The sequence below is a fragment of the Arvicanthis niloticus genome, unplaced genomic scaffold (genome assembly GCF_011762505.2).
Source record: "Arvicanthis niloticus isolate mArvNil1 unplaced genomic scaffold, mArvNil1.pat.X pat_scaffold_289_arrow_ctg1, whole genome shotgun sequence".
NCBI classification, from domain to species: domain Eukaryota; kingdom Metazoa; phylum Chordata; class Mammalia; order Rodentia; family Muridae; genus Arvicanthis; species Arvicanthis niloticus.
Genome location: NW_023045948.1, coordinates 26,530 through 37,529, shown reverse-complemented (window position 1 = coordinate 37,529; position 11,000 = coordinate 26,530). Strand labels below are relative to the sequence as shown.

At 42.6% G+C, this 11,000-nt stretch overlaps 1 pseudogene; it reads right to left on the bottom strand.

The window, feature by feature from the left end:
• Window positions 1-1,639: 1,639 nt before the first annotated feature.
• On the bottom strand, window positions 1,640-10,293 carry LOC117701875 (mortality factor 4-like protein 1; annotated as a pseudogene).
• Window positions 10,294-11,000: the final 707 nt, after the last annotated feature.

The window sequence follows — 11,000 nt, the reverse complement described above, 5'->3', positions numbered from 1 at the left end:
AAAACCACATTTTTGAGAAGAATGAGTGTACAGAGTGATTTCCATGACTATAAATCCTTCAGGGTTGGTTCTGCTGAAATGTTTCGCTATTCTTATGTTATGTATCCTTGGCACCTCTTAGCCTGCCACTCTTGGTCAAACTCTGCTATTGAGAGCTTGGTTTGACCTTGGTCGCCCAACTTCCCTAATAAAGCCTCTGCTGATTGCATCCAGGTACGGTGTCTTGCGAGAGTTTATGGGTGGCCACAACTTCCCGAGACTTGAGTGAGGGTCTCCCAACTTTGGGGGTCTTCAGTTTCTTATGCTGGATAACTAGGATTTGTGTTAAGCAGTTTATGGCTCTTGTGAAGCATTGTCAGCCCAAGTGACATATCTTAAGAGTTATGTGTACACACATGTGCACACACATGCGTATACTACACTTATATGTATTATATGTAATTATAAATAAATACAAAATAATGTTATTTGAGGCTTTATCAAAAAAGCTGAGTTACCTGAATCAATAGTTTTCTAGTTCCATCCATTTACCTGCAAATTTCCTTATCTTATTTTCTTACCAATAAATAGTATTCATTTGTGTCATTATCCATTCATCAAAAAGACATTAAAGTTGTTCTTATTGCTAGGTATTGTGAATAGGGGATCAGTGACTATTGTTAAGCAAGTATGTGTGGAGTAGGGTGTCTGTTGACTCCTTTGGCCATATGCAAAGGAGTGGTATGCTCGTATTATGGTAGAATTCTTTTCAGCTCTTTGAGTATTTGGATCTGAGGAACATGCATTTCTACCAAATATAAATTTAGGTTCTCTCCCCCCACGTTCTACACATTTGTTATCAGTTGTTTTGTTTGAGCTTTGTCATTTTGACCATGGTAAGATGAAATTTTAAAGTTGTTTTACTTTTCATTTCTCTAACCGCTAAAAATGATTAACACTTTTTGATGTATTTCTTAGCTATTTTTATTGCTTCTCTTGAGAAATCCCTAGCCCAATTTTATTTTAATTTAAAGAAAAAATTTATTGAATATCAGGAAAAACAACTCCTACAAGATTGACTTTTCCATAAAACTGTAGCTACACCATGCATTGCATCTATCATGTTAGACACACATATAAAGACCATGAAAACAAGCCACCATTCTTTAACAATTGAGCAAAGATAAAATGCCTAAGGAGCAACCTGGATGACTTGCAAAGGATGGGCTCGTTAAGCAACATTAAAAAAAAAAAAAGAGCACAGATGGATGAGTGTTTAGTTATATACACTGACATGAACCTTTGCCACTAGGAATCAGAGCATTTTGTCATAGAGCATTAACACATATTATAAAAGTGCATAGTGTCAAAGGAATAGAACCACCAGCATTCAAAAGCAGCTTTGTCAACTAGGCAAATACTCTACAGCATGTCTCTCTGTTGTCCATCACTGAGGCACTGGTAGAAACTTTGAAATGAAAAAAAGAAAGAAAGAAAACAGGAGCAGTTACTCCTTTTATTTTCTGTTTAAAATCAAACAGAAAACAAACATCAATTGTTATACACTAACCATTATCAAAGTACATCATTTGTCCAAGAGAAGGAATAAGAACCAAACTATTTACAGAGATCCAAGCACAAGTGAGAGAGAGCACGCCCGTCACACAGCTTTCCAATGGTACTCAGAAGGATCCACTTCATAATCACTGGCACTGAACATAGCTGCAGAATTCTTCACCAAGTACTTGAGGAAATCATGTAGATAGTTCCATAATAAAGCAAGGCTGATCTTGTCCAGAGGTGTAGAGGCAAACATTGCTCTAATTCACACAAATAATCTCAGTAATATAATGCTCTGTACACCTGGGACGTGGGAGCATCCAGATGATTGGCAAGAACTTCAGCATACTGTGGTCTCGTAAATTTGTAGAGTAGCTGAGTGCCCAACATTCCATGGAAGTACTCTTTGTGGACGCCCGACTCGCCAACAAAGAAGACGCCACAACAGGATTCTTCTGCACACGTTTATTGGAGAGTCTTGAAAGCAGGAGCAAAAGACTCCGAGCCCAGAAAATGTCGCTGCTTATATAGGCCTAGGAGTGGCGTGGCCGCACAGGATTGGTTCCGCTTACAGTCTCTCATTTGTGTGCCCCGAGATGGGCAGCGACTTGGCGAGTTAGCCCTTTTGCACATGCACGCATTGATTGTTTGCTCCGCCTCGGGTTGCGATCCACGCCATCTTGCAATGGCGTTATGCGGCTTCCCACATCTCCCCCTTTTTTATTTTTTATTGGCCTAATCCAACGATCTAGTCATGAACTTCCTCAGCTCACGACGATCAAGGAGGATATGTAACAGGCAGGCAAAGATCACCCTATCGCGTGCAATGGGCAACATCCCAGCGATGTGCAAGGGCTGATCAAGCCAAAAGAGCCTCACCTGTCCCAGTGCAATGGCCTAAACCCTTGGGGTGCAAAGGCTGAGTGCTCGAGTGCCTGTTAATTTTTTAACATAGTCAAACATATTTCGGGGGATGTGCCTTGTTCAATGGCCATGAGTGCTTGGGCAACAATCACCTTGTCACGTTTCTGTTGAGATCTGAATTTGCAGACCATCCATAGCAGAAACACCAATCCACAGCATATAATTGCGCCAAAAAGGAATATTCCCACCTATTCCTTAAAGTAAGAAAATGCAGAGGTAAGCCAAGAAGTAAAATCGCCAAGGGTAACAGGGTCCACTCGTGTTCCATTAAGGCTCAAGATCTGGATCTATAATTGCTGCTGCATCTGGTCCAGCTCCCTAGTCCAATTCCCCTGTAAATAAGCAGAAAGACTATGGCTTTGAATAAGTCTATCATTCATAAATTTCAGAGGTGTAATACATAGATGTGGGGTTGCTGACACGCAGCTCATTTGAACCACATCTGTGAGTTGTTCCACATGGGCTTGGAGCAAATCAACTCTCTGATTGACCAACAGAATGCCTGATGCCAAGTGTGCATCCACTTTCTGTAGAGTGGTCAAAGCTTCAGAAGTTTTCTGAAATTTGATTAACAACAGTAGCTGTTGTAACTTGATTAGCCATGGCTATGCCGGCTGTCACAGCTGCAGCTGCAGAGATGGTAATAGCAGTGATAATGGCTGCAGCAACGCCAAAGTCTCTTTTATGTCTTATTAATGATGTAATAGGGAAAGTTTCAGGATCGGCTTCTACCGGGATGGGCACAAAGATAGGCACGTGCACAACCAAGGCTAGGTCTAGTGATCCATTCCAGCATTGTACTAAATAACATATAACATTCATACAATCCAAGATATCAGAATTATTCTGAAAGTTGGATAACATAAAGAAAAATGGGGGGGTCCACACACACCGACACCGGTTGTGCAGATGCATTCCTAAAATGTTGTTATCCAAATGGCTACAGATATTAGATCGTGTAGCTGAAACATTTTGTACTTCATGAAATATACCATTCAACAAAGCAAAGGCAGATACACTGGCACTAGCTCCAGCCTCATTACTCAACACCCATTGATAAAAGGGCCAAATATTTTCCTTGCCAGTGCTATTACCTGTATTATTCATTATAGCCAAATTGAGAGGAGGAGATAAATCAAATCCTCTGGCAATTTGTTTCTTGGGTTTAATCTTAGACTGGCAAGGTGAAAACACCACTGGAAAGGACAAATCTGGATAGCACTATGGTATCATCTGTTGCGAAGTGGCATTATTGGTATGCCAATTGGACCTCTTAATTATAGTAACATTACTTCTAATCATGGTGGTGGTAATGTTTATAGGTGCTGATGAATTCAGACCGACATTTCCCGATCCTTCCATCTGTCCTGAACTAATCTGATTCAGGACAGCCCCTAGCACTCTTGTCCCCACCTTACTGTAAGCCACAGGATCCACCCAGTTAGCAAGAGTAGCTTTCTTAAGAGTCATACAAGGTGTATGAAGTTTACTTGTCTTATTACCCTTGCTTGCTACCACAAAACAAAGTGTAAAATTTAATGGAAAACTTGTAGCATTATATAACTCAGGCTGCTGGTGGGTGCGCCGGGAGCACAGGGCATCCATGTAACACTCAGTAGCTATAAACGGCAGCACTGCAGAATTTGAATGTACTGGCACGGGCACAGGCCAAGATCTAACTATAGCCCATAGTGGTATACTTATCCCCAAATCGAACATCAGTATCAGGAGAATCAGAGCTGTCATCTTGCAATCTAGCTTCATTTTTCATGATCTGCACCAGCCGCGTGGGGACCCAAATTGGATTGTCTTCACTCTGGGGAAAGATACAAACAGCTCCCCTGGATCAGATAAGGATGGGATCCGGGTCTTTCCATTGATTACCCAAAACATTCTTCCATTTGGCCATCTCAGCTGGTGGCTGTGGCCAATGGCCATGCCTATCGGCTGGTGCTTTGCCATACATGTCTAAATTTTAAAAATTAAGGGTAAATAAAGTAAAAGACAATGCCATGCGTGGCGTCGGGGCCTCCATTCCCCCTTTTTGTTTTTGCAAATACATTTTCAAGGCCCTATGTGCTCTTTCAATGATGCCTTGTCCCTGTGGGTTATAAGGGAGACCAGTTATGTGTTTCACCCGCAACTGTTTACAAAATTGAAGAAATTTATTGGAGGTATATGCGGGACCATTATCTGTTTTCAGCATCAAGGGTTTACCCCATGCAGCCCATGCTTCTAAGCAATGAGCTATAACCTGAATAGTCTTTTCTCCTGTCATAGGAGAGGCATGTATGACACCAGAGCAGGTATGGATGGAAACATGGACATATTGAAGTTTACCAAAGGCTGGAAAGTGTGTGACGTCCATCTGCCACACATCCAAAGGTCAAAGACCTCTAGGATTAAGCCCCACTGAAGGGGCATTAAGAAATTCCACACATTTGGCACATTTGAGGATAATGTCTCGTGCTTCCGCACGGGTAATATTAAACTTCAGCCTTAATGTAGAGGCAGGAACATGATATAATGAATGAAAGTCAGTGGCTGTTATTACTGGAGGTTGGGTCAGCATTGCCATCATTCTGGTAACTTGATCAGCAATGGCATTTCCCTTTGCCATAGGGCCTGGTAACAATGAGTGTGCCCTAATATGTTGAATAAAAAATGGTTGGGAGCGACTCAAAATACATGTCTGGATCTGTTCAAAGATCTCTGCTACTGGACTAGCTATTTTAAACATACCTGCTGTTTCAAGACAGGAAACAGCATTAACAACATAATGGGAGTCATATATAATATTAATAGGATCAGAAAACCTTTAAAAAAACTTTCAAAACAACCAAACACTCTACTAATTGAGGGGCATTAGGTAGGAATTGTATCGTAACAGGCTGTTCATTCACCACATAGCTGCCTAACCCTGTTTTTGAACCATCAGTATATATATCTATAGCTTGGGAATAGGAGAAGATGCTGTTATTTTAGGAAATATCACAGGATGACACGATGCAAAGTGTAACAGGGGATGTTTTGGAAAATGATTATCAATAGATCCTGGATATGTTCATTGAAGAATGGCCCACTCATCTATGGTGGCATAGAGTGTTTGTACTTGAAATGCAGTATATGGAACAATAAGACTCTTGGGCAATTTTCCAAAATGGGTAATAGAACTCTGAATTCCTTTTTGTGAAATTTCTGCAACTGCAGTGGGGTAATGCTCTATGGTTTTACCTGGTGAAGCATGTGGATGTATCCACAGCAAAGGGCCTTCCTGCCACAGCACTGCTGTTGGCAAATTCATGGTTTGTAATATACATAACTGAAAAGGCTTTTGCTCACTTATGCGGTTTAGCTGGGCTTTTTGTAAGGCTTCTTCTACCTTATTAAGAACTTCAGAGCTTCAGGTGTTAATTGTCTCAATGAGGTGATATGCGCATCACCCTCTAAAATTTGGAATAGAGGTTTTAATTCAGAAGTGGGGATCTTCAAATACGGTCTGATCCAATTAAGATCCCCCAGTAATTTTTGAAAATCATTTAATGTGTTTAACTGATCTCTCCATATCCTAACCTTCTGTGGGGTGACATATTGTAGTGTAATTCTGGCTCCTAGAAAATGACTGATACTTGATTGTTGTACCTTTTCAGGGGCTATGGAAAGACCTCTCTGTTTCAAGGCCTTATCAAGTTCACAATAGGCCTGGTGTATAATACCCTCCTCAGGTCCACATAACACTATGTCATCCATATAGTGACAAATTTTTAAAGAGGGGAACTTGTCTCTAATCGGCTGTAAAGCATTCCCTACATATAACTGACACATGGTGGGGCTATTTGCCATGCCCTGTGGTAGGACCCTCCACTGATAGCGTTTATCAGGTTCCATGTGATTAATAGAAGGCAAGGTAAATGCAAAGCGAGGTTTATCCCTCTCATTGAGCGGGATAGAAAAGAAACAATCCTTGATGTCTACAACTATAATTTTCCATGTCTTAGGTAGTGCAGATAGGAGTGGAAGCCCGCGTTGGATGGGACCCATCACCTGCATTTGTGCATTAATAGCCCTTAGGTCATGTAAGAGCCTCCACTTGCCTGACTTCTTTTTTATAACAAATATTGGAGTATTCCAAGGAGATTGGGTAGTCTCTAAATGGTCTAGTTCTAGTTGCTCCCGAACCAATTCTTGCGCTGCAGCCAGTTTTTCGGAGGGCAAAGGCCACTGAGGCACCCATACCTCGTCCTCCGTTCGCCAAGGTATGGGCAGAGGCTCCTCAGCAGCCCCTAGAAAAAATCCGGCCCTTTTCTATCTTGTTTCCCTTTTGTCTCAATTGGTAAGACCCTTCCTTGTAACTTCTTTCCAAGCCCTAGACCAGGTATATAACCCATCTCTTTCATCATAATTTTACTTTGTCTGGAATAATCATTTGTTAATATAAAATTTATGGCTTTCAGCACATCTCTCCCCCATAGATTTACAGGTAATGGGAGCACATATGGTTGAAATGATCCCGTCCTACCCTCTGTATCTGTCCATTTTAGTGATTTAGCACTTATTGTTGGAGTGGCCTCATATCCCAGCCCTTGTAGGGTATGTGATGATTGGTTAACAGGCCAGGATGCAGGCCACCAGGAACTAGACACAATGCTTTTATCGGCTCCTGTGTCCAGGATGCCCTGGAACAATTTACCTTCTATATTCAGCTGTAAGGTAGGACAATCTCCCATATCAAGAGAGACATATGAAAAGGTCGTTCCCGAGGATTCGAATCCTTTATTTCCTCGTGAATCTTGTTTACTAGGGAACATGTTATACAAGTTAGGAAGAACTAGCAATTGGGCAATGCGATCCCCAGGAGAGATAGAGACAATGCCCCGGGGTGCAGAACACAAGATTTTAACTTCTCCCTCATAATCAGAGTCTATAACTCCAGGTTGTATTATTAATCCTTGTAAAGCAGAAGAGGATCGGCCTAAAAGCAGACCCACTGTATCTCTTGGCAAAGGACCTTTAAAATCCGAGGGAATAGGTTGACACCCCATTTGAGGAGTCAGGACTACTCTGGATATGGCACAGATGTCCAATCCGGCTGAACCTGGAGTGGTTCTCCTCGGCTTATTGATGGCCTCATGGATATCCGCATTTGTATTGCCCCATACATTTGCAGGCCCTGGGGACGTGGGCCCTTGTCCCATTTTTTGGCTGTTGTGGTGTATCTTGAGGAATCAGTCGCCCTTTAATATCTTTGACCGATCTACATTCATTTGCCCAGTGTCTGCCTTTACTACACTGTGGGCAAATTCCTGGTATTCTCTTTTCAGATCTATTCTTTCTACCTTTTGGACACTGCCTCTGTAAATTCCCTCTCTGTCCACAATTATAACAAGCAAGGTCTCTGGAATTCTGTGCTGATAACACGGCAGCAGCCAGGCCTGAATTGGATAAAGGCCCACCAACCTCTCTACATGTCTTCATCCAAGCCTGCAATCCCTTCCCTTTCCAAGGTGTTATTGCATTTCTACATTCTTTGGTGCATTGCTCATAGACCAACTGTTCCACCAATGGCATGGCGGCATCGGAGTCACCAAATATCCGTCCAGCCGCTTCCATCACTCTAGCTACAAAGTCAGAGACTGGCTCATTCATACCCTGAATAATCTTTGTTAAGTTTCCTGAGACCTCTCCCTTATTTGGAAGGCTCTTCCAGGCTTTTATAGCCAAATTATTAATCTGCTCATACACTTGTATGGGATAGGCCGTCTAATTATTTACCCACTGTCCCTGTCCCGTAAGCATATCAAAGTTCCATGCTGGTTGTCCTTCAGCCGCGTTAGCGCGGCCTTTATTAGCACTAAGGTCATGCCATATAGATTTCCAATCTAGATATTGTCCCATAGTTAAACATGCCTTGACTGTATTCATCTAATCCACAGGGGTCATAGCATTGTAAGCAAATCTCTCTACCTGAGATTGTGTGAAAGACGCATTAACTCCATAGGCCCTTACGGACTCAGCCAAGTCCTTCAGTTGCTTATGCCCAACAGGCTCATAATACCTTCTCTGAGTGTTTGGATCTTCAAACACTGGGAACATCTGACTCAACTTTCTCCGCACTGCTGGAGTGCAAAAGGAATGTCCACATCCTGAGTCCTTTCCTGTTTTCTTTGTGTACGGCGGAGGAGGGGCACTAGGCGTTATCCCTGCTGGGCCATAATGCTCTGACTCATAGGCTGCAGCAGCCTCCTCTAAGTCCTCCTCCTCACCTGACGTAAGTTCTGAGTCTTCAGAGCTAGAGAGTTGTAGTAGCTCAAGCTCAGCTAGTGGAGGATAAAGGGACTCAGAACCTAACTTATCCCCCTCTTAGTATCTTCCTTTTCCTTTTGTTTCCCTTTTTCTTTTCCTTTCTCTGTTTTCTTTTTTCTGCACGCTTCTGTTCAATTACCTTTCTCTGTTTCTGACATGCTTTCCTGATGTTCCTGTAACAGCCGCTGTCCCTCCTTCACCACCCTTTCACATTTTTTATCTTGTATACATGCCCTAACTAGCTTCCATAACGGTCGCGTGACTGGCCTCAACTTCCCTTCCTCAGCCTCTCATTGTATGTCTCTCCCTAATTTCTCCCAGCTGGAAATCGTTAATGATCCAGTCGGGGCAAACCAAGGGGCAATTCTATTGACTTCTCTAAGAAATGATTTTAAATTGTCTTCGGACACTTTCAGGCCGTGTTCTTTCAGCAAGGCCTGTAAGGCTCATATCAGTGGGGTTGACTGTCCCACACCCATGCTGCTCTTTTCTACCTACAATTTAAGGGGACTGCCGGTCTTACTCCCAGCAGATACACTCGTGTCCAGGCCTATGACAATTAAGACAATAACACACGACCAAGGCAAAAAGGACAATAAACGGAAGGGCAATAGCTACGAACAGCGGGTCCACCCCAAAAGGAAGCATACCTCTCAGAGACTTACCTGTTACTCTCTCTCCCGTGAAGCAGTTCTGAATCCTGCCTGAAGCAGGGGGTCCTCGCTTGTGCCTGACGATGTTCAGTTCCTGGGTTTAGGCACCATTTGTGGACGCCCGACTCGCCAGCAAGGAAGACGCCACAACAGGATTCTTCTGCACACATTTATTGGAGAGTCTTGAAAGCAGGAGCGAAAGACTCCAAGCCCGGAAAATGTCGCTGCTTATATAGGCCTAGGAGTGGCGTGGCCGCACAGGATTGGTTCCGCTTACAGTCTCTCATTTGCGGGGCCCCGAGATGGGCAGTGATTTGGCGTGTTAGCCCTTTTGCACATGCACGCATTGATTGATTGCTCCGCCTTGGGTTGCGATCTGTGCCATCTTGCAATGGCGTTATGCAGCTTCCCACACTCTTTTATCCCTGCCACAACCTCATTAACAGCATACTCCTTATTATCTGTATTTCCTCAAAACTTTTTAAAATTCACATAATCCTCCAAAATGGAATCCACATTCTTCTAGGCATGAAGATAAGAAAGCTGCTTTTGCCTGGTGATCAAGTCCCAGTCATCCACAAGCCATGGTTTCTGCTCTTCAGGAATCTTCACTTTAACTTCAGCTCAATTCATGAATGTTTCCTCATTTTCAACCGTAGGATCTCCTCTGGCTCTCTTCTTCCTAGGAAGCTGAGGTGGCTCACTGGAACTGCCACCATCTCGGTTTCCTGGTGTTTTCTGCTTATTCTTTGTTGTTTTTACTTCAACATTTTTCTGTTGTAGACCAGATGTCTTCTTCCCTGGAACAGCCCCTCTCATCTTTCTCTCTGCATATTGTTCCTGATTGGCCTTTTGAAGTTTTTGCTGTTTCTGCAAATTGGTGTCCACATATTTAAATACTCTGCTTTCTGGCACCCATTCATTCCAATATTTATTCCAATCACTGTATTGGACAAAGTACTTCACTGGTTTGTCCTTTATGGCAACCTTTACACACTTTGCTTCATAAAGAAGAGGCCATGAAAGCACAGCACTCACCAGCCCTCCTGGAATTTAGGCTTTCGGTCTTGCTTGGGAGCCATTTGTAAGTGATTTGCCGCCTCCCCCTTCTCCCCCCCCCCCACTATCGCCACCTACTCTCTACTTCACCCAATTTAGCATCCTTAGCCCTATTTTAGTAGTTCATTTCTTGACTCTGATTTGAGTTCTTTTTATATTCTGAATATTAATCCTGTCTAATGACAAAGATTCTCTTCCATACTTTGATTACTTCATTGAAAGCTTTTTAGTTTTATGAAATCCACTTGTCAGTCGTTGGCTTCAATTATTGGGCAAATAGAGTCCTATTCAGAAACTCCTTTCTTGAACCTATATCCTTATAGAGTTCTGCCTATGTTTTCTTCTAGCTGTTTTACCATTTCAGATTTCAAAATGAAGTCTTTGATCCACTTGGATCTAATTTTTGTACAAGGTGATAGATACAGGTCTAATTTCATTCTTGTACATATGGATACCCAGTTTTCCCAGTACTATTTTTGAAGATGTCTTTTCTCCAGTGTATGTTTTTGGCCTCCTTGCCAA